General features: G+C 35.9%; 1 protein-coding gene across 1 annotated transcript in view; it reads right to left on the reverse strand.

Annotated features, from left to right (window-relative positions):
• The window catches only part of LOC105392362, a 31,494-nt gene extending 26,002 nt beyond the window's left edge, over positions 1–5,492 (reverse strand). Inside the window, exon 1 of the mRNA XM_011563975.3 lies at positions 5,243–5,492. The gene's annotated coding sequence lies outside the window, so the exon portion shown is untranslated. The remainder of the gene's footprint in view (positions 1–5,242) is intronic.
• Positions 5,493–24,462: the final 18,970 nt, after the last annotated feature.

The raw sequence follows: 24,462 nt of genomic DNA on the forward strand, positions 1-24,462 counted from the left end.
ATTATGCCATGGATGGCAGAGAAATATATTAGGTACTAACTGGGAAATTCTGTGAAACACTTTAGAGAGCTGTGGTATGTGAACATAATGCTCATCACAAAGACACGTTTTCTTTAAGAGCATTTTAGCTAGTAAAAAGGGATTTTACAGGTCTGCTAACCCAATTATTGATTTCTCTGCATTTTACTGTCGATATGATAAATGTTATAACTACATAAATAAATGTATACTTACTTACTTATATGTAACTTTATAGACCCATATACTTGTGTAATCTGCGATATTAAATTTCTTTTTTTATGATTGAATTAAATATCTAACAATTAACTTCTAGGTTTTCGTTGTTTACACAATTTACTAAGAAACTTTCTCCTTGTTTTAAAGTTTAAAAAGCTCAATTAATACCGAGGTACTTAGTACGGTACTGCGGGGTTGATTATTTCGGTTTTTCCGTCAAATGAAAAAGTTAGTGGTGGTACAAAATATCTAAACTCAGTGAGTACAAAATATCATCCTACCATCAACTTATAATGCGTATAGGCTAGCTCCAAGTTACGGCACTCTGAGATGTAATGATATTTAAGTGACTTGCAAGATTTCGCTTCCATAACAAATGTTTTAAGTACATCGAAAGAATGATTATTAAAGCTTGCCAGGAGTAATGTGGTATCTCTGTACAAAACTCTACGTTGCGATACAGAATAGAAAACAGATAATACTCGTCGCTCGGAACTAACAATCATGCGATGCGAGTAAACTATAGGAACTGAGACAGAGTTCAGTGCTCCTTTCCACCGCGTGCTCTTAAATCACGTCACAAAATAATTCCATCTTTATGAGTTTTAATTAAGTATGATTATATCTCAACAACAACACCAGACTGCATGTCAACTTCCAACCCGGGACCACCGCCATTGATGGACCCATAAAGTTTTCATTTGACCAGCGCAAAGGAAACTGGTCTATTTACTTACTGGTCTATTTACTTTATTTACTGGTCTATTCAGTGCCAAAGAAAATGCGTTGTTTCCTCATTTTACTATCTAGCGACAGACGAAGATAAATGATGCACGATAAAAATGGGGCGTCTATTTCGCCACTCCTACTCCGGTTTGGTCGGTGGCGCAACTGTAGGACGTTTTGACAACTCAGGCCCGGCCGAAATGGCAAGCCGTTACCTTATGGTAATCCCAATGTCAACGTCTCACCTGTGACTGCTTTATACGTGACTCCGTGACACAGGTTCCGAAACAAAGTACTTGCGTACCTACATAATACCCAGTAGGTACCTCTTGGAAGTCAGACTGAGAATACAATCATCCTTGTGAATGTATTCCGTCAGGCGCGCACGACTCATGTCCTATGCATGGTCAAAAGAGATAAATGTATAGTCGAAGTAGATTTTTATTTGGGTAAATCCAGCTAATTGGTATTTAAATACCATCTCGCATTTTATATAGAAATAAATATGCTTACCTGCAATGTAATGAACCTATTACGCATTCGTTTATAATAAATCTGTACTCGAAAAGCTCTTGAAATTCTTCGTTTATAATCTAGGAATGATACGCTATATGCGCTTCGAATGGGGCATAACCAAATCGAAACCTGTTTTTGATATCAAATGCCCATTATATCATTATCTGAATCTTGTAGAAAAGAACCATTGAGGCATACCAATAAAACATTTATTGAAAGTAGTACAAAAAATGCATGCAAAACTTCACAAAAACCCTTTAATTCTTCTTTCATTAAAAGGGTTTTGTTAAATTTTTCATACAAACAGGCTTTTGGTCTGTTTAAACTTGCCCCTTATGAAGTTTGCATTGCATTCTTCATTTGTTTGCTTTTGGTAATGCATGCTAATACTCTTAGCGTATTTAATGTTCATTTCAAGGTTGTTACAAGAGATCTCTTTTAGCGATAAGGCCGCCTTTTTGTAAATTGTTTCTAGTATGCTATTTTAATGCTGTTCAATAAAGACAATGCACATCAATTCATATGCTATTTTCATATAATATAGGTTGGTATACAATTAATATAAGTAGGTACTTAATTAATTTTATATCGAGTGTCATTGTTTGTAATGATTGAACAGGCAACGACCCACAACCCACGACCCACGACCCGGTCAGTAGTCGGCCGCGGCCGGTTGCTGGTGTATTTAGCACATTATTTATATCTTCACTTCACCCACCCCCGGCTAGACAGGTGATCGTTCCCAAATGGCTCTTTGCCGAACGAATCATTATTTCCGACTTAGCAGACATTTTTAGAAATCATATATTATTATATGTTTTTTTCTAAGTATTTCCGATACGATTGTGATTGTATGTTTGGTGGCCGGTAGTGGCTGTATGAAGACCTTATCGTAAATAGCCTTGGAAGGGTCCATGATTGTGCGCTGATGATTAAAGGTTTCTAGTACCTAGGTATTTAAAATGACAGTTCACAACTCCTTATCTTGCTTCTATGTATATCTTGCTCTCGAGGAGAAAAAAATTGTACCATATTTTGCGTTGCGAATTTGCGATAGTCTTTTATTTATAGTTACTGCACAATTTTTGTACATGTCATCTAAAATGATTATGAAACTGTCGTCAATGTTGTCATAACTCGATGTTCTCGGAAATTTTAAATGTTAACGATTCAAGTAAACTGTTATTATTATCAGGTGAATTTCCATGGCATTAGAACACTCCATTGTTTCTAGTTATCGATCACGGTGTTCAGCTGGTGGTATAAATCAACTTGTTTCTGGATTTCAATCTTGATATTGACAGTACAGTTTATTGTACCGCTGTTGTTTATTCCTGTATTAACTGCGGGTGTTTCTGATATTTTATGTATGGTTTACGAATTAAAGAAGGAACTTATCGATAGTCTAGACATTTCTTATTGAATTCAGGAGTATCTAGCCTATGTACATTTAACTTTTTTTCACTTAAGACTATAATGACAAAATAAGTCCTTTTTTATTGACCTAGTTCATCCCGTCGATGTTCAGGGGTCCTCCAAACCCGCTGACGACTTCTGTATCGGGTTTATATCACTTGAGGGGTTGGAAAATCTTAAACACGGAACCAGTGACTCCTTGGAGAGCCAAGAGTGAAGTACTTATAGATAGGTACATATAACAACAGATGGCAACAACAACCTATATTAGGATCATCGATGAATGTCAATGAAAAGTAATGAATTGCTAAAATATTAAGTATAATCATTTCATTTCATTTCTTCTTCCTGTTTAAATTTGTGGCTGTAAGTAGGTAGGTACATTAAATATATCTAGATGAGATTATAATAATTAAATAGTTAAGTCTACATGTAAATGAAGGTGATATTACGTAGCTGGACTAATACTCTGCATTAACATTAAAAAGCTACGACTTTTGACTACATTATAAGTTACAGTATGGTTATAATTATAATGCCAGTAAACTACATTTGTTGCCACAGCTATAACTGTTTAAACTGTCATGTTAATGCACCTGTGCACGGTTATCGTACTTTACCCAGACTTTACCCCAGCGACACACGGCACGACCCTCTCCCGGACACGCTATCTACTTCCGGTAGTGCATACATACGAGTACCTACACACATACACGGTTATAGATGATGTTGTAGTGATAGGAACGGCTATGCAAGTTTAATTACCAACTTCGACCAATCCTGAATAAACAGGATACGATATTAGGAGCAAATACACCGCATATCGAAGTGGGCAAAGACCACTCCACTATCGGACACAAATATTCCACAGGTTGAAGTAAACAAGTGGAGAATGGACTAGAAAATAAGGATTTACAATTTATTTATAATATTGATAATGATAACACAGAGAGAATAAAAACGTGAGAATTGATGAAGTTATTGTTACATAATTCATCGCAAAACAAATACGAAACATGTAAGAGTCGGGACTAAGTTATGAAAAAGTTACAAGACAAAGTAAATCAGGTGTTTCGTGTGACGATAAAGCTTATAAATATTTATAAATGACCAATTTCTTATACAGCATGAATCACTGCGGGTCTGCATCAGATGCAGTGGAAATTTCTTCGGTAGCAAGATCCGGAATTGTTATCTTAAGTAAAACCAATCACTGAAGCGGACACAGAATTTTAATTAATTTGTGAGAGTCGCGTGTAAAAGATAATTAAAATCGAGTCGGTTAATGAAAGAGTTCGGCAAATGAAGAGCGAAAATAAACCCTAATTGCCAATAACAGACATCTACACTTCATATTGGAATTCAATAATAAAAAGTGCTGTACATCATCCCATCAAAATAATTCCAAATCTTCATCATGTTCTTTGGTACAAATAAATATAAGTAATTCCTCAGGTATATAGTTGAATGAATTACGGAGGAGAAGTCTGCTGATACATCAATAACTTCTTAACCCATGGTTTGTGTATTATATATTTTTAAATTGCGTTGAGTTTGCGTGATGTTAGTCCCAATTCTCAATCCAATGTCATATAGAATGTGGCTTTTTCCCTTATTTCATGCAAATCTCCTTATCTTGTAAGAAATAACTAATTATGTATAAACAGAGGTGTTTGGTATACATATAATTAGTTATTTATTACAAGATAAGGTACGGCGTAAGTCGGTAGTGGACCACCAGAACCCGCTCAGCCCAAGCACGGCCGCGGCAAAAAAATAATAACAAACTATCATCTGACCAAGAACTGGTTTGGGACGCGGCCGGCTGCGCCAGCGATAGATAAAACATGCGAAAGGTAGCTTTTTATTGGTTGAAAACAGGGATATAGAACAAATTGATGGGACAAGATGGAGATACCGAATGTACCTTAAATTACGATCGTTAGTTATTTTTTGGAATGTCAAGAGTCGGACGGGTTGACTCACAGTCGGTCAATGACGCGGATTCATGCTTTATTCTAAAATGTAGGTAGGTACTTAGGAATTCTAGATTAATTAGGTAATTGGTAAGATTAGGAAATTATGGGCATAACTCGAAGGTCTTATTAAATCCAGATATAAATATTTCAAAACATATAATTGATTCGTAAAAACTTCGTAATGACAGGTTGATGGGTCATTATTTGCTCATTCGGGTAGGTAGAAAAACACACTTCAATATTCAAATTAACGAAACCAATGCTATAGCATAAATACATTACGCTGGTGTAGAAGAAGAACACAAAGTTTATGTATTTTAATTTGTACGTCAAAACATGGCCTAAGTTGAACAAGAAGAAGAGCTTACCTCGACAGCAATTAGCGTGCCGGTACCGACCGCACCGTAAACAAAACTGCTTAGTCCGTGGAATCCTCGGCGAAAACTCTTGCAAAGTTCTCAGCACACGCAATCCTGAGACACCTGAACAGTTTCGGTTCAATTCCCACTGATCACACTTCACAAAACGTTATTTAGAGTGACGATACGGTCAACTTTGTTCTTTGTATAGACGCGCGGTAGAGAGTCGTGACTCGCGCTCGACAGACGATTATAGACTGACGGCCAATGCCGCTCCACGCGAGGGTAGCGGCTTCTCGCGGCTCTGCACACGCTAATATCAACTTTAAGATACCAGCCATAATGTCTATCTACCTGGATACAAAAAAAACCGGACTTTGTAAATTCGAATCAATGGGGTTTTCAGCATTCATAAAGCATGGAGGTTCAAAGGAAATTGAAAAGCAGGCATAACTCTTGAAGCTTTAAGTCAGATCCTGTGTGTTTTTGGTAATGATTTTGGTAACAGCATTGAAAAAAATACGCGAACGTAAACCTTTATCGAGTGCGAGTATTCCCAGTGACCGTTATCAAAGCTATTTACAGACAGCACTAATTTTCCATTTCAGAGAGGTACGAGTGGTACGACCCGGGGTTTAATTGCAGAGTACCTGCAACAGTTTGTTCAGGATACATCCAATTTTAGCAGATTTCCCCCGAAAAATGGTATCGAAATTTTTCCATCTCTGAATTTTTATGAATCGGTTAAAATGGATTTTAACCGGCATGGATGTTATGTCTCGAAAAAATCTCATTCACGCTAAAAATATTGAAGTTTTTATGCTGGTACATTTACTCAAAAAAAAGTGATAGAATGATTCTTAAAAATTTTGAGTAAGTAGGTATCCTAAAAAATTTATTCATATAACTACAAATTTATGGTTTAGATATGTACATAAAAGAAGGATCAGCCATATTGCGTACCTTTTTACTTTTTACCGGCACCAAAATTTCCCTTGAGTGTGGCTGAAACTATTTTGATGCGTCTTTTTTTGCAATTAATTTAAAATAGGTTTGTTTTGTAGCTTTTGCACAAACTACTCTTATCGTAATCATAACAGGCTCAAATTTTGCTAATACAGCATATCCTTTAAATTGCGACAACATCCAGTGCCAGTCTGTATATGAAACTTGCATGTAGTGAACAACATAACAAACTTGTACCGCTTACGTCTTATGCTAATAATTTCTACGTAACACGTAACAATTCGCGATAGAGAAACAAAACAAAACGATGTTGTCTGCGGTCTAACCGTCTAACATATTGTCCAAGTCTTTGCGTGAGGCATTCGTCTTATTCCAGCTAGCACATGTGCATCTGCCATGACGCAAATAATATCGCATCCTGGCAAGTTTACTGCATTTGTTCTAAACTTCTTGTTTTATGTCCGTTGCCGATGGTTAATGTGTAAAATCATTTTCATTTTTTTTCAGCTCCATTGTCCATTTTGTTTTAAACACTAGTAAAATATGAACTTGTAAACCTGCCTTAGCTCAAAGAAGAAGAAAGGGATACAAAATAACAAATACCTACGAGCATATGTAGCGAATAATTATGTAAATACTACACCTGTAGGTATAGTGGTGCACTGTTACTTACGAGTATCTAAGGAGAAGTTGCAATTTCTATGAAGTTAATGGTAAAATTTTGCAAGTAAGATTTTGCAACGTGACCACAAAGAAGCTGAATTGAAATTCTGCAACTGCTTCTTGCTCAATACAGCGAATAGGCGACGATTATCGTTATGGCTTAAAATGTACTGAGTATCATAAAATTATTATACCTATTTACTTGTAAAATATCTAGATACTTGAAATTCCATATTTGATGAGCGTACTCTCCAACCGTACCTTTTATAAACGAGTAAACCTCTAGTCGACTAGGCTTAGTGAACGTTTAACTCCGTTTGGCCTGTTGAGGTTGAGGCCTAGTCGTTATATTGTATTTTATAGTTTACATACGAGAACTGTTCATAAATGTTTTGTAAACAATAACTTGCCGAGTTCTTGTGACCTTAAAAAAACAGTAATTGTACTGAAAGACGAGTTTTGCAGCATTGTTTCAGAATAGGTACAGTATTATTTTTGGAACCCGTTCTAATGATAATCTGGTAAAACGTTAATATTAAGCCCTTTAGGATTACAACTACAACAACAATTGTTTAATGTCACAATCCTGAAGTGCACTATTAATTATAAGCATTGCAACGCATGGCCACAATCTTGTTAACCTCACACATCTTACAATAATTAGAACACAATGGGATATATCGAGCGCCACTAATGGAGATGGAACAAAAACGCGGATGTTAACGTTTCCCATTCATTTTACATCTTCCTATTCGCTATGATTCTATTGTATACAAAATTCGCCTTTATTCATAGTGATTTAGTTATCACAAGCCGTTGTTTCGCTTAACTCTGAAGGACTACATCTGAGTGAACGGATATCACTAGGGATTGATTTCATTACTCATCCAATTGATATAAATTTGTGTATTAGTACGCTGTAGGGACAACTTTGGTACTCAATAATATTAATGAGGTTATAATATATTAATAGGTTATTCAATTATGAAGATTGTTTGATGATGATCAGTTTTAGTGATGATCGTGATAAAATAGGATAATTCGATAATAACAGGGTAATAATAAATAATAAGTACATATTAGTTTCGGTAGATATTATAGGAAAATAGTAAGTAATCGGTTCATCTTGCAAAAACGGTATAAGTAGGTACTAACCCGAAATAATGACCCTCTTTCGGCTTAGTATACCCTTTTTGCAACACCCTGTATAATTAAAAAAAGAGAGGCTAGAACCCGTACTTTATTATCAGAATGAACAGATCACAGGGATTGTCAAGCAGCGGATATACAATCCCCGTAAACACGTACACGACCCACTGCATACCTGGGTCATTGGGCGGTTATTTTATATACCACTAAACACTAAATGAATGTTGTGGGCGTTCATCCGATCAGGGGGAAACATTCATGTAACTCGTGTGAAGTAACTGGGAATATGTCACTATTATGGGTTACTAGACGATTGCAAAGCGATGCTGAATTAGTGATTTGCAGATCATAAACGAGACCACGATACATACGTAATTATAAACAGCTCTAACACATAATATATTTTATTTTTGTAATGCCGTAGCATGCCGTAGTCATGGTTGGATGAGAAATGGGCCTCAATAGATATTTGGATGAATCATCCTAACAGCTTATAGTCATACGATGACCGACATTGCCCAATATTCTTGCACAACATAGTGCCCATAATATTATAATCGAGTTTTATCTCAATCTAATGGAAAACTCGAGTGCAGACATATTTTACGATGAGAGTGACCTTCTTAATAGTCTGATTCTGTCATTAGAATGTGTTTAATGCGACGAGTACGACTAGTATGCATGAGTCAAACAGTTGAAATCTTTCATCGTCAAAAATTACTTTAAGATACCTACGCGCGATGCCAACTTCATATTAACTTCTTATATTTTACTTTTACCACACACATAGGTAGGTACTTATCTTATTGTATTAGGTTCGACGATTTTCGAACAATGATATTCTGAGTTAGGCTAAAAAATGTGACCGAAGTATGTAGTTGCGCGTCTGCCTGTATACTATCGGGAGATAGATTAGCTAACCACTCTGGTATCTGAAAGAGTAATTATTACCATTATTACTCATATTATTATGTACTTACCGGTAATAAAGACTATCCTTATTATTTGTGTCAATATTCTTCAAGAAACCATGGGACTCGACTCCGTGATGTGCTCCCTACATAATTATTGAAGAGAAAGTGATGTATCGTAGCAATATGTGCAGTGATGCAACCAGAATAAATGAAGGAGCCGCGTGATGTAAGCGCGGTAATAGATCGATGGGTACTCCGCAACTTGGCCCTGGGAATAGCATTAAAACAATAGCCGATCGCGATCGCCTTTTGGTTGTAAAGATTATATAATCGACCTTTTTCCATTGTTGCTTATTATATCATCTTGGAATTGTATTTTGGCAGGGACAATCTGGGTGAAACACGGGTTTCTAAACTTGAATATTTTAATGTTATACTGAGTTTCACAAAAAAGTAAACGAATGACGAGTTAAAATCATTTCTGTAATTTTCCGTCTGTAAACCTGTCTGTAACTGGGGTTCTATAAATTAACCCTTCAAAACCCAGCGTCAACTCAGTGGAAGAGACACAATAGATTTTAAAATTGTGTCTAGTCTCACGGGACTCAACTCAATTAGTTTAATACATCGAGAAAGCTCTAAGCTAATGTGAAAAGTTTCCTGCTATTCCCCTTTCCCTATCCATTTGTCCAAAGCTAAATTCATGTAAACAAAATACCTTCCAGAGTCGCGACTGCAGACAACACTTCACTTGTGTCAATATTAATATGCTGTGTGTGGACATGGCATCTATTGAACTTGGGACGCGCAGGACTCGACACTGTATGGCTTCGACTTCAAAGAGGAACTGTAACTTTAGAACCGTCTTGTCTGCTTCCTTTGACGGGGCTTTGTTTATAGAAAACTTTTTACCAGATGGAATTTGACGTGTACTTTTGCGTGTTTTCTAAAGTTTTTGCGTAAACAGGAGGTTTAGAGGAGGATGCATTATTAAGTGCCAATTTCTCCATAGTCGGTTATCTAACCGACCGGGATTGATTTATAAATTAAACGTCATCTTCATATAAAATTCATGACAGATGTGTCAAGTTTGTTCAAGTCAACCAGTACTCCCTGGTTATGCTCTAACGGACTATGGAGAAATTGGCACTAAGTCTTTTTACAATGATTTGCTTCAGCACTCAAACGGCTTCTTTGATATTTTATGAGAATCTGGCTCATCTGTTATTGAAATCTCTTAAGAGGAAAGCTCTTTTGAAAACAATGATTAGTACTTACTGGCAATATGAAACAATAAATGCCTTCGAGGAACAAGAAACAAAACGGTATCTTTATTGGCCCCACGCTGCTGATATCTTAACTCCGGATGAAATTGCGATGTGGAGATACGATACAACCTCAAGGCCGTTATCAGGACATCTTTAATCGGCTGGTTGGACGATCTGAGTAACAGGAATTCGGCCTCCGTTATGATAGACTGTGCCTCTGCATTCTGGAACATAAAGTGTATTTACACTGTAGGTTCGAACTAATTCTACTTATTATGATTCATAATTATAACAGTGAGTGATAACCTGACCCTAATGCGCTCAGGAACTCCGGAAAGAGAAAATGCATAGCTCCCGCTTAGATGGCCTTTTATAGAAGGTACCTACCTACATACATTTCAGTATCTTTTGTTTATTTTTCAATGTTTGTGAGGTGTTCAATAAATGTATAATAAAGTAAGTAAGTAGGTAGTACCTACTTACAATATTTTAACAATGACAAAAAACATTTCTAAATTATATGCACCCAAATTGGTTCAAGAATCAGTATCATTCATTTGGAATTTTAAAGAATATTCTATTAATCACAAAACTTTAGTTAGGAAAAAAGTCAGGGCAGCATGTGGCGAGAGAGCTTGAGCAAACCCCCCCCCCCCCCCCCCCCCGGGACCCGTGTTCCTCATCTCTGGCTTGCGTTTATTGGTTGTCCAGAGTGAACACTGACGAGGAACAGGATCTCCCACCTCTTGCTTGCCTTCATTGCCTGGCTTGAGTCATGTACGGTCAGCTGCATAAGTCGTTATACACTTCTACGTACCTTGTCAAAGTGACGAACCATCAATATTTCAATGCTTGGATAGGTGTTTTCAGAGTGACGTGGGATAAAAGTGTATAGCTACTTATGCAGCTGACTGTACATTGTACAGCAAGAGCATAAATTAATGATCGGACGAAGAATGGAACTGTATACAGCTTGGATACACCTCCCATGAAAAAATGCGCATTCTCTTTTGTAAAACAAAATAATAATCGTGCTGTAGTTAATGAATGAAACAACATAGACATAGAAACATGGTATGACATCATAATGACAAAAATCACGCATATCATGTTATTCTATGCCACTACACTGCCACACCCCAAATCATGTACTTACTTAATATGCCGTTTCACAATAATAATAATTACTTACAGTTTTGTGTTCGATAATGATAAGCGAAATGTGAAATGATCCCTTCTGTTGTATTGGCATGGATAGGTATATGGGGCAGCAAATAATCTAAGTATCCTTTGACAACTACAGAAAAAGGATTTTATGACTCGTAGGAGAGATCATTATGAACTTTTTCCTGGGTTAAAAATTAAACACTTGTGAATGTATGTAAACTGTTCTTTTTCTAATAAATATAATAATATAACTGTGACTTTTGATTTTTGATTTTGATTTGATTTTGACATTTACCAAATTGAAAAGTATAAGTAGGTACTCATAAAAGTTAAGCATTCTTACAAAACATTTTGATGCCAATCCAAACTCTTGCACTGGTCTAGTCAAGTTTTATTCATAAACATTATGAAAATAAAATTATGCATTGTATTGTATTAAATACATTGAGTTCAAAACTGCTCACATTTGAAACCACGTGTCACCTGAAAGCTTCGCCATTAGGCTACCCATTCTGTCCAACTGTAACTCGAAACTCACAATTGTTCACTTTCACTGTTGTCCCTTACCAGTTACGTTTATAAATCCTTTACAACTTAGTGATAAAGGGTGAACTTAGTTGACATCAGGGGTCACAGTAAGTTGAATAGAGGACTAGGTACCTACATAGTTACATACAGACTTGTAACCTGATGCTTGGGCTAATGAGGTCGCCACTGCATCCTCTGCCGTTAGTACAATAAAAGTGTAGGTACCGAAGTATTTTTGTTCAAATAAGTATGTTTAATGAGTAGTTATGGCATTCCACCATAAAATTATTTTTCGTTTATTTGCGACACCACGTCTGAGGGCGGTTTTTTGTGTCATTCAAACAGTTAGGTAAATGGACATCATTGAAAATTTTGTAACCTTTATCGCCAATTTCTCCATTCTCGGTTAGAGCATAACCAGGGAGTAGCGGTTAACTTTTGACACATCTGTCATGAATTTTATATGGAGATGACGTTGAATTTATAAATCAATCTCTGTCGGTTAGATAGCCGACAATGGAGAAATGGGCACTTACCTAAATAGGATGATTTCCCACAAAAATAATTATAACGTACACGTCTAGTTTATTGTCGCCATATTGTCTAATTTAGGTACTTATTTAATCTACTTATAGTTGAAAAAAACAATTATTTTTTAACGGATTCTCAATAAAAATAATAATATTATTATGTTTGAGGCCTAAAAGGAAAATGACAGTTTAGAACTTCGACTGAATTAAATGTTTAATTCAGGACGTGATTAACCCCCAGAGTTTAATTTAGACTTCTTTTTATACCCAGAATACGAAGCTCAGTCAAAAGCTATTTACGATTAGTGCTAAACTAGTGTTATATTTTCAAAGATGGTATTTTTTGTATAAGCACATGCACAAAAATTATAGTAGGCACCTATGCCATCTATTCAAGGATGACACGAACCTCGGTCAAGGTCATATACAGACATAACATAAGTGACGTGAGACGGTCAATAGTGCAAACATTTCAGCAAACACCCTGTAGTCACGGCATCTTGCGGCTTTTAGCTAATTGATGTGGTGTTAGCTTTTAGTTTATAATGTGTGTGTGTGGGAATTCTCTGTAAGCATTTATTAGTACCTAACTAGGTTTAACGGACTAGTTTGTATCTAATCCAAGCATGTCAAGTGCACGGCGACTGACGACATAAGTGCCAATTTCTCCATAGTCGGTTAGAGCATAACCAGGTATTGGTGGTTGACTTTTGACACAATATATGTCATGAATTTTACATGGAGATGACGTATAATTGATTAACCAATCCCTGTCGGTTAGATAACGGACTATGGAGAAATTGGGGCTAAGGTTCACGAAATGAGTGAGTGTCTCCTGGAATGACGCATCACGTATCACCTGTTCCTTATCCTAAGTAATCCTAACTACACGCACGGGCAATTAAAAGATTCCACTGATAAAAACATCAAATTACTCCTAAACGGAAAAGGCTAGCTTAATGACGCCTTCTGCAACATTGAAGTATATTTAACTGAGCATCAGGATATAACCAACAAAAAACCGTAATATTTTGATATGCTCCAATAATATAAGAGGCGTTGGTAAGCCCTAGGTTAGAAATAATAGAATAGGACTGAATAAAATATTATTAAGTACCTAAGTATTTTGTATTTCAGACAACATTAACTATAGATGACTATAGTCTGTAAGTTAAATAATTTTCCTTTTGGCTGATTTTTCAATGGTCAATCTGAGAAATAAAATTGTTGCCATCACTGTCTAGTTAATACAAACATTCAAATGCAACAGCCCCAGATTTATTCCTCAGATAACTTTTATCTAACCATTGAAAAATCAGCCCTTAGGGTATTAGTAACGTAAGAACTTAAGTACCTAGGAAGGGTTTTAGGCCTAGTCCACCACGCTGTCCACCAAATCGCACTTATGAAGGATAACCAATAAATAATTAGGTATTATTTTTTACAATCGATGTACTTAGGTACCCATGATATTAGATCTGGATCTGACTGCTTCGCATATTTTTTCAAATCAAATCTGCACAGGCAAAACTAAAAAAAAACCTTAAATTTACTCACCTTCAAATAGAAGTCTTACTTATAAATATTTTTGTTTCTGCAGCGACATCTATTAGCAAATTTAATCAATGGTTCCGATGCTCATCACTGTCGTAACTAGGCGAGCATTTGCTTTGTCCATCCCATCGTGGACTTAGAAATGTAAAAGTTAAAATAATGAACTACAGATGGCGTTGAGAAACCTAAAAGTTAAAAGAATTTACTACAGATGGCGTTGTTAATAGAAAAAAAATATAAAATATGAAAGTTCCGTTTTTTTAAATCTTATTATTAATTACGTTTTTTTTAGATACCTATATAAATTAAACAAGTACATGTATACCTACCATCTAATATTTTTTTATATTTTAAGTAAGTACGTATAAGTGTTTTAATTTATGACAAACAGTATACCTACTACTTATAAGTACTTCGTTTCAGATAAGATGATTATTGTGGCAATTCATATTTTCTAAATTACGCACTAATACTATTGCGAAATCGGTGTCAATTAATTAAGTACATTTCATTGGATACTTGTATAAAAACTGATCATTTGATCATTTCTCATAGAAAGGCTGGTGTTAACCTTGGAGAACACTACCTACCCCAACCACCCTCAACCCCTGCACTATTATGGTACGGGGAGGCCGTTTAACAAAACCAAAAATTATTTTGTAGATAAATAAAATGAGGTATTATGTAATACATAAAGTTTCTTAGGTAGGTACTTATATAAAATTGGAAATAATAATATTAATACTAATTAAAATATAAAATTTACGTTTGACAATAATTTTTAGTCTTTCTTATGTCAATGCAATGAAATTATATAAACGGCTATTATATTCATTGGATAAACTGATACAATAAGTCGGTGGAAAAAATATAAGTACATATAGAATTTCATAATGGGCATTGAAGTTGTATAAGTAGTACCTAATATTAGTTCAAAGATTATGAGATATCTCTAAACCCACAACACTCAAAAAATCTCCGTAACGTTACAGGAAACATCTTAGCTGAAATTATTTATATTGGAACTTATAAAGCAAAACAGATGTCCTGACTGCTAATTTTAAATTTTGCGCGTCATTGGCACGTCTTCGCAAAGACCTAGAGATGTCTAAGCGCCATTTTTCAACAGAAAAAAAAAACTCGAACGACCAGTGACCCGTTTCTTTTTCCATTTACAAAGAGTTCCCGCTTATCTCGAGCGTGTAAATTCCTTTTACCCCATTCAACTGGACGGCAGGACACGGCAATTATTTGGGAGGATGGCTTATCGCGACGAATTTCACTGGGGAACCCCGATTTAGAGAAATACTTGGCCATTCCTGTTGTCACTGGCGGGTGCTGCGGAATGCGCGGTTACAGGGTTGTGATTCTTCTCATTTTAGGAACATTATTAAGGTATCCAAGCGAGTCTAGGTTCTAGAAGTTAAATACGAAGTTAAATACCTAGATTCTTAAATAGAATTAAAAAAAATAGTATTAAGTACTTTTACTAGCAAAGGTAAGGCCGTATACAGAAAAAAAGCTGGAAACTTATAAGCGCTTACTTTTTTATACATTTGATAAGCGCGGGACAAATATTCATAGTACAGTAAACGCTTATAAGTTTCCAAACTCTTTGGAATATATTGTACGGCTTAAAGTGAGTGAAAACTACAGTAGTTATACTTAATAAAGATAGCATATTATGTACGGTGGCCTGCGCCTAAAAGTATACAGGCGGAGTTTTTAAAATAGCGATCTCAAGCTCACATGCTTCTCAAGCACATCCACATAAACACCACTGCTACACACATCACACACAACACGTCCCCGGATTTATAACAGATGTAGCTGATCCCTTCATCATCAGGGATCGCTATTTTAAAAACTCCGCCTGTATACTTTTAGGCGCAGGTCACCGTACATCCAACATGTACCTAATAAGACGTAGGTATGTTGGGTACACTTCGACTAAATATGCCCATCCAATATGAACCTACCTAACTACAATTGATTGGCAATTTCAACCTTTTTCAGTATAAGACCTAAACGAGTCTAGACGCTAGACAGTTCCGGAGTCTGTTAAAGAAAATCACTTTGTGGTGGTAATCCAGTTCTGGCCCGTCTGTGTTGCCAGCGCCAATAAGTGTTGAAGCGTTCCTAGGAACTGGTCAAGATACGAAACTAAGGGAGATTGGATGATTCTTTATAATGTTTATGGGTAATTTTATACTCGTCAGTTATGTAATATAACATGTAAAAACTTGCACAGGTACACTCACTGGGCAATGAAAAAGTTCCACTCGTCATTGCCGTTCCACATAGAACAACGCAGACTCGCGTGTACCCTCCGCGGACTAGGGTTTCCATAAATATGTCACAGGAACATTTTCATTGCTTCCGAGTATAGTAAGGTAAGTACCTTTTGTAATTCTACCGAGTGCACGAAAGGAGTCGAGACAGATACTTATCAACTGTAATTTTTATTAAAGCACGTTCAGCCCACCCTGGCGTCAGCGACTGACGCTATTCTGAATTTCTGACTGGCATCCCTTCACCACGGTGACAAACACTAAACAGCCTGAGCTAAACAGCCCTTAATTGTCTGTGTCACCAACAGTTGTCACATGGATGCAATAAGAACCTTTCATTTGTGTGTGTTGTGACGATGCTATACAGAATACAGATACATACTTTTGTAGTTCAACCTATTCAGGTGGTTTTGTTATAAAGTCTGTTTTAATCTCAGATAATAAATTAACATTCAATTCATCAACAGTCGATTGTGATGAACAGTTCAGAATCTCTCAATTTAGTATCTGAGGTTAAAAAACAGACTTTATAACAAAACAACCTATTCAGTCTCTATAAAAGTATGTATAAGTATATATCTGAATTATTATGTTCCCAGTACCTATTGAATGACAAGTTCCATTCGTTATTTTTTGTAAAGCTGGAATAACCCCCTTGTCCCAATTAGTTTCACTTTCATGTACACGAACTTCTGTCTGGTATGCCATGTTGCCTATTCTGGCTTATTAGCGTAAGCCCTAGAGTTTTAGATTTTGATTATAGGACCTATATAGTTAAGTAATTAGTTTCGAGTTTATTTGGTCTTTGGATCAGAAATATGAATTACGTATTATATACTTACTTTAGTTTATTTAAGTTAGTAACTAGTAGGTAGTTTCACGTTTAAAATTCGCACACACCTGTATCCGATTTAGGGTTTCGTTCCCGTGTTCCAGGGAATTCCCGGGAAATTTGTCCTTCCCGAAACCGGGAAAATTCCCGGGTTTGATTTTTAATCGATTCTATGCTATATTTTCATCTTTATTTATCTGTTTCTCCTACCTTAAACCAAAAAAATTGATCGTCTACGATCAGAAACTCAGTTTTGTTGTAAATTATTGGAAACTCATACGTGTTATTGATTTCGCGCATTGCAAAGATAAATTAATGACTCATCTAAATCACCTTGTTTCACCTCTTCCTGATTCAATATTTTCATCTTTATTTATCTGCTGGTCCTACCGCCTACCTAAAACCAAACAATTGATCGGCTTTTACATATTTATGTGACCAAAGAGTATGTAAAAGCTAACGCTAGTGTGACGCCTGTCATATTTTTTTTATGACCCCGTTTTGTGTCCGCGTTTATTTTTCATAAAATTACTAACGCATAGAAAAAACCAAAATAAGAAGTAGGATGAGCGATAAATCGTTGAATAAATTATTTCTTCTAAAACATTACCTCAAGTATAATTAATTGTCTATTTTAATTATATGTCATAACAATTTGATTTTCAAACTGTTAATTATAATACCTTTGTTATTGTTTAATTTAAAATTAAGAAAAACAAATGATTTGGCATGTAAAACAAATCATTATAATTTTTTTTGATAATTTATATGACTGTTGCTCTTTTCTGCCTATACGAGTGATACAAGTATAATTGATTTAATTGTAAGTGTTTAATAGAATTTTAATTCCCGAAAATAGCAAAAGCAAGCAATTAAAATAAATTCCCGTTTCCTGGGAATTCCCGGGAAATCTAGAAAAAAAAACCCGTTTCCCGGGAACAGAAAAAGGTCGGGAAAAACGAAACCCTAATCCGATTTCTGATAAAAAACCAAGTAAGTAGGGAAATGAATTACACTTATTTGCAATCAATGATCAAAACGAAAAGTTAGTTTAAAAACCATGTTACACTGTTTGAAGAAATAGCTTATTAGGTCCATATTTTGTTAATGATAAATGATTATTAAATGATAATATTATGATGATTAAATTAAATGATAACCTTACAGAGGTAGCCCTCATCTATACAGGGCCTCAAGTCTGCTAAGGAATGGCGGCACTAGTGTGTGTCGGCAGCATGGGTTTTGCAAATTAGATATTCATTATCTGCGTTTTAGGAAATATTTATTGCATCTTTTCTAAAGAACTAACGTTAATAAGTGTTAAGTGTTTCATATTGTACTATTGGGACTCACTAACCAAGAGAAAACGGATATCTAAAGTCGGAAAACCATTCAGGCGACACAGCATTGAGCCTCCATTCCTTAGCAGAGTTGAGGCTCTGAACTCGTAGTTAGCAACTAGGTAACCAGGCAGACAGTTAATAACCGAGGCCAATTCTGCCAAACAATATGCGGCTTACCTTCCGCAACGGTTTCGATCGAGTATCAGCAGCCTCATTTCCACGGCGGCCCGTAATACCGCGTTATTAAAACTGAATTTACGATCCAACGAAGACAATTACCGTGCTACCAGTCCGAAACGGCTTCGTAAGTAACCACACAATGTTCGGAACTATTTATGTTTACTGATTTCGGCTAACTTGAATCGGGTGTGAAAATTCGGGAAGGAAAGCGTTTGGATCAATTTGCACGGGAAATTTAATGCTTCTGAATAACAGGTTTTTATATAAAATTTTACTTGATTATCAGCTATGGAGAAAATATTTTTAATAAAATTAATTATACTTACTGGTGCATCGCTCCACACATTCGAGTACCGAGGTGTAGGTATCTCGCTGAAAAAAGAAACATTATCAATTTGAACATGTGTGAAATTATCACACATTAAAATAATGTTGTGTTTTGAAATCTCCATTCTATCCTACTATTTATGGTTTTGCTTGGGTAATAGTAGCGCATTTTTCTAATAAAAAAAACATAAACAAGTTCTTAGGTACTTTTATTTTAGCAGGATAATAAGGGGAAATTCGATTTAATCATGTTGAATGATGGAAAATATGAGGGCTCATTCGACGCAAACTGTATTAAACGACACTTATTTGTCCTGACCCTTTCTAAATGTTCACCATTTATTGTGGCGGACATAACGCAAAACATAATATACAATTGTTATTTACTTTCGTTGTTTTTTATTTGGCAACAGATAATATGGTACTTAGAACAATGGGGAAACCGAAAAATAAAATCTATACCGGTAGCAATATCTGATCATCTCGACGACCGAATGGCGTAGTGGTTAGTGACCCTGACTACTGAGCCGAAGGTCCCGGGTTCGATTCCCGGCTGGGGCAGATATTTGTTTAAACACAGATATTTGTTCTCGGGTCTTGGGTGTTGATATTTATATTTAGTATCTATCTATCTATGTATTTGTGTAGATATATCAGCTGTCCGACACCCATAACACAGGTTCTACCTAGCTTGGGGTCGGATGGCCGTGTGTGAGATGTCCCCACATATTATTATTATTATTATTATCTATGTAGGTAGATGTAAGTACAAAAATATAGTTGTGGATGTTGTAGCATGAATTTTCAAGGAGTTTCATACTTTAATGAAATTGCTAAAGAATATTGAAAATTTAAAATGTGTCAATTCTGAAAAATCTCGCTTTTGCTGCGTTACGAACGTGATATGCAAATAAAAAACAGCTAATTTAAATAGGTTTTACGTTATAATGAAACGCATGTAGGTATGCAGGATTGTTGAGACTTAATTTTTTCGTTCAAACTTATTTTTGAATGAGTCCTCAAAGTATTTTAATAAGCTGAAGGGGTGCGCTCAAATTAAAAATATATTTTCGTCAAGTTTTGTGATACGAGTAAACTTTTATTTTATTAGAATTCTTTCAATACATTTTTGTTTTTAATATTGCAATTTAGTAAGTACTTAACCATTAGGACCCAGATATAGATTTAAATTCCACGGGAAAACCTTAGACAAAGCGAAGCCCGAGAGAAACATGTATTTTGCACGCAAGACGCCATGGGGGATTTAAATTTCAGGGGATGAAAGTAACCACTACTAGGCTAACTTTACACGCCAGAACAGAAATGCAGCATCAGATATAATTTGCATATGAATAAAGACTGCTCCATTCGCCCGTATTCAAAGTGTCGTGTCATTTAAAAAAAATATTTTCACAAAAAAGGTGGTTAAAATTGTGGAATATTCACCGTCCATAGTATGCTTTGTCCTGAACGGGACGGAATGTTGTAAAAACCCGGTAAAAGCATAATACTGTGGAATACCGGAACTTTTTGCGGTATTTCGCCTCTCTTCTGTTAGAGTTTAGACGCAATGGATGTTTTACTGCGTGTTTTTTTTTGTGTATTGTTGTTGTTGTAATGTTTTATGACGGACAACTCTACTGAAACGAAACGCTGTAACAATGGAGATTGCAGGTGATTTTAAATGGAAAATGTATCACTTTGAGTGGCACGCCATTTTGATAAAAGTGATCGCACCACAGATTTGTATTGTTTGCTCACAGTAAAACGAGGAATTGGTTTATTTTGATTTACTAAATAAGGAAAACAACCCATTGAAAGTTATAAGTATCATACACTTATGAGAGTTATGAGCTATGAAAGGAAGTGTTTTATTGAAAATAGCACTAAATTACGCCTAAACGGAAAAATACTAGCTTAATGACGCAGCCGCCGTCTAAAATATTATTGAAATTTATAGCGCTAATACTAGATCTACTAAAAACGTTAATAGTCTCTTCAAATAAATTTGAATTCTATGTATGAAAAAACATTACCCTCCCTCCTCCTTCGGCAGTCGTGTAAAAATTTGGATCGTTTACTGTAATTTTGTAAGTGAAATTTATTTATTGCTTATACATACAAACCCAATATAACTATACAAATTGTACCTACAAGTTGCCTGAAAGCTCTTTTACCGGTAGTGTCGACACGGGGGCGCGCTAACTTAAAACACTAGACGAACTTTTTACAACAGTTTCGAGGGAATCTGGGGATGTTAGTTAAATTCAAATTGGGAAACTTGTTAAATTTATGTGCACACTTTTAAGACACCTTTTATGTCTCTACAAGTCGTTACAGGTGTACCGCCGACTTGTACCAGCCTTTTTGCGGAATGGCTAGGAATTTTGCGGTATACCTAATTAGGATAAGTTCCCGGTTTTTGTGCTGACCGTTCTTAGCAGTCTGTAGAATTAGACCCAACTACTTAGGTAATACTGCCCCACCATAAGAATTCGATGCATGATGGTATGCATTTTATTAGTAAGTTTATTTCCACTTCAAAAAGATTCTGACGTTTCATGATCGGTAGAATAGTATTTTTCAAGTTTCACCCAAGATAAACTTGCATCCTGAGTCAAACTATTGTTTCCCTTGCATTTCAGAGACCAAGACATTCTTCATCATCGTCATCATAATCAGTCTCTTATTGCCCTCTGTTGTGTATATTTTTGTACGCCAATCTTTTCGGTCCTGTGCCACTCTGGTCCATTATTTGTTCACATGAAAATACAATACAATTTATTAAAGATTCTGAAAAGTGAAATTAAATGTTGTTTATTCGCCGTAATTTTTTTCAATTATTTGTGGATAGTCATAAATCATAATATTAATCTACTATCACTACACAAAGGCTCTGTTAAAGTTATAAGTGATATGAAAACCGGTATCTTCAGAAAATGTTGACCTGTAACAAACTTGCATAGTGTATGTGCATTTCAAGTGGGTATACCTATAGAAGGGCAGCTATTATAAGACATTAAGCTGAACATAAGCTTACATAGCTTAGTACTAGCGTATGAAGTATGATAAAACACTACTTACAGTTCATTTATTTCAGACAAAATCTTCAAGAGTAAAACGATTTTCTTACATACTTACCTACTCTTCAAGTAAATCTCATTCGTTCTAAGAATTGCTGAATTTTCAATCTTTGAATTATATGTGCTTGACTGCGTAAAGGGTTGCTCATATTTAAACGTACAGAATTATCTTTTGTGTATCAAAGTACCAAAAGGTACAAACAACAACATATTGTTAAGCGTAGTCGTAACCATGAATACCTATTTATGCCAAGGCAAAAAACAGTAAAATAGAAAATCTGATGCAAAGTGGGTTTTTGGTAGATAATGCATCAGTTAATGGTGTTTCGCATTTGGAGTTGAGCGATTTCACCGTTTAGCCGATTTGAATTTGTAGCTACGGAAAAAAAAAACTTAATAGGAAGAAAGACTAGGTATTCATGAAAATAACTGGTTCCTTATAGTAGGTATAAATGAGAATGTTTGGTATTGGTAAATTAATCCCTTACCCCTAGTAATGTCCATCGTGATCATAGACTTAGTATATACTAGCGTATATACTATATAGCCAGTATATACTAAGTCTATGGTCGTGATAGTGCGAAAAGAATGTGTATTTGACTTTTGGTTTATAGTTTTTAAAAAAATATATAAGTAGGTATTTCATTGCGACTGTTTCTCAACAAATCATATCAGTCACCACCTCTCGGTTTTATCCAAGATCGCAGAGTGAAAGATAAATTAGCTGTTGGATATTTAATCGAATGATATAAGTACTGAAGCTCTATGCGTCTTTCATCTATTAATCAATCATCAAAAAAATTATAGGGTTCATAATTAATGGCTTATTATTTACTAGCTGTTCCCGCGAGCTTCGCTTCGCCTTAAAAAGTTTTCCCGTGGGAATTCTGCGATAAAAAGTAGCCTATGTTCTTTCTCAGGTTCTAGACCATATGCATACCAAATTTCATTCAAATCCGTTGAGTTTTTTTGGCGTGAAAGAGTAACAGACAGACAGACACAGTTACTTTCGCATTTATAAAAGTAGTTAGGATTGATCATTCATTTGATGTAATAAGTACAATTAATATCCCCACTATTCTCTATTTCTTGTTGCGACAGTAATAATAATAATGTGAGGACATCTTACATACGGTCATCCGACCCTAAGCTATAGGCAGAGTCTGTAATATGGGTATCGAACAGGTGGTAATAAATAACAATATTAAGTAAGTAAGTCAAGTATACAAACATAAAATTTTACACCCGACATCCGACTACAAATTTAATATCTGTCTTTAAACAAATATCAGCCCGGCGGGATTCAAACCCGGGACTTTCGGCATAGAAGTCAGGGTCAATAACCACTACACCATTTGCTAGTCAGAATGCCATACAGGCTCCAATTAAAAGTCACACACTCACAAACGAACAGGCATAATCTCTGGCTACATACTCTGTGTACGAAAGAGAATTACGCGGCGGATATTCATCACGCTAGATTTACAGCTGACAACGGAACGCAATTCAAAGCGTTTCATTACTTTTTCCGAACGTATCGTGCGCTAAAATTGTCGTTTAAAGGTTCTATAAGAAGCTCGTGCCACGTGGCGTGGATCCCGTATAATTTACGAGTGTGAGTATCCACCCTTAACGTATCCTTACGCAGACGACAAGGGAATCTCTAAACGAATGGCTGTGCCATGTTGTTTTACGTAAGTATAGGTGTATTTTTAGTTAGCTAGCTGGGGTCGCTTTTCCGTTAGAGCTTCGTCTTTGGAGGGGTTTCCGTAGGAATTCTGGGCTTGCTTGCTAAAATATAATGCAGCAATTCAAGGTTAAAATCGTTTTCAAATCAGTCTGTAGTTTCGGAGACTACAAAATAAACAATCAAATCTTTCCTCTTGATAGTATCACTGGTACATAGGTACTACATATACGTAAAGGGTTTAGTAAAAGTTGCACAAGTCTACAATAGTATTTTTGTGAGCAAAACCAAAATTCTCCACAGAAGCTAAAGTTATCATTGAAATTAAGTTATAAATGCTATGTACACAGTTTGTACACACAGCAATGCATACAGTACGAGTAAGTACACAATTCTAACTTAATTCCTACTTCTGTCCCACGTCCCCACAGCAACAGGATTATACCGGGAACCTTATGCATTTGTGAAACCTCATCTTTCGACTGTATCAAAGGACTGATCATATTTAGACCCAGGCTGATTCACACTAAGCTCCTTTGAGCGTCCGGGTCAGGTCGAGCCTGGGGACAGCGTCGTACGGGTTGGGGTAAACACAATGAATTAGTCGGGGGCCTGTGTGTATGCACCTTAATTATACAGACTGATCTTGGGTCCAGTTGAGGCACGGAGGCTATTGTAGGCATTGAGTTATGCTCGCCTACCTGTGGTTCGGTGTTTCATTATTAGAGAACGCACGTATACGCGCTG

The sequence above is a fragment of the Plutella xylostella genome, chromosome 5 (genome assembly GCF_932276165.1).
Source record: "Plutella xylostella chromosome 5, ilPluXylo3.1, whole genome shotgun sequence".
NCBI lineage: Eukaryota > Metazoa > Arthropoda > Insecta > Lepidoptera > Plutellidae > Plutella > Plutella xylostella.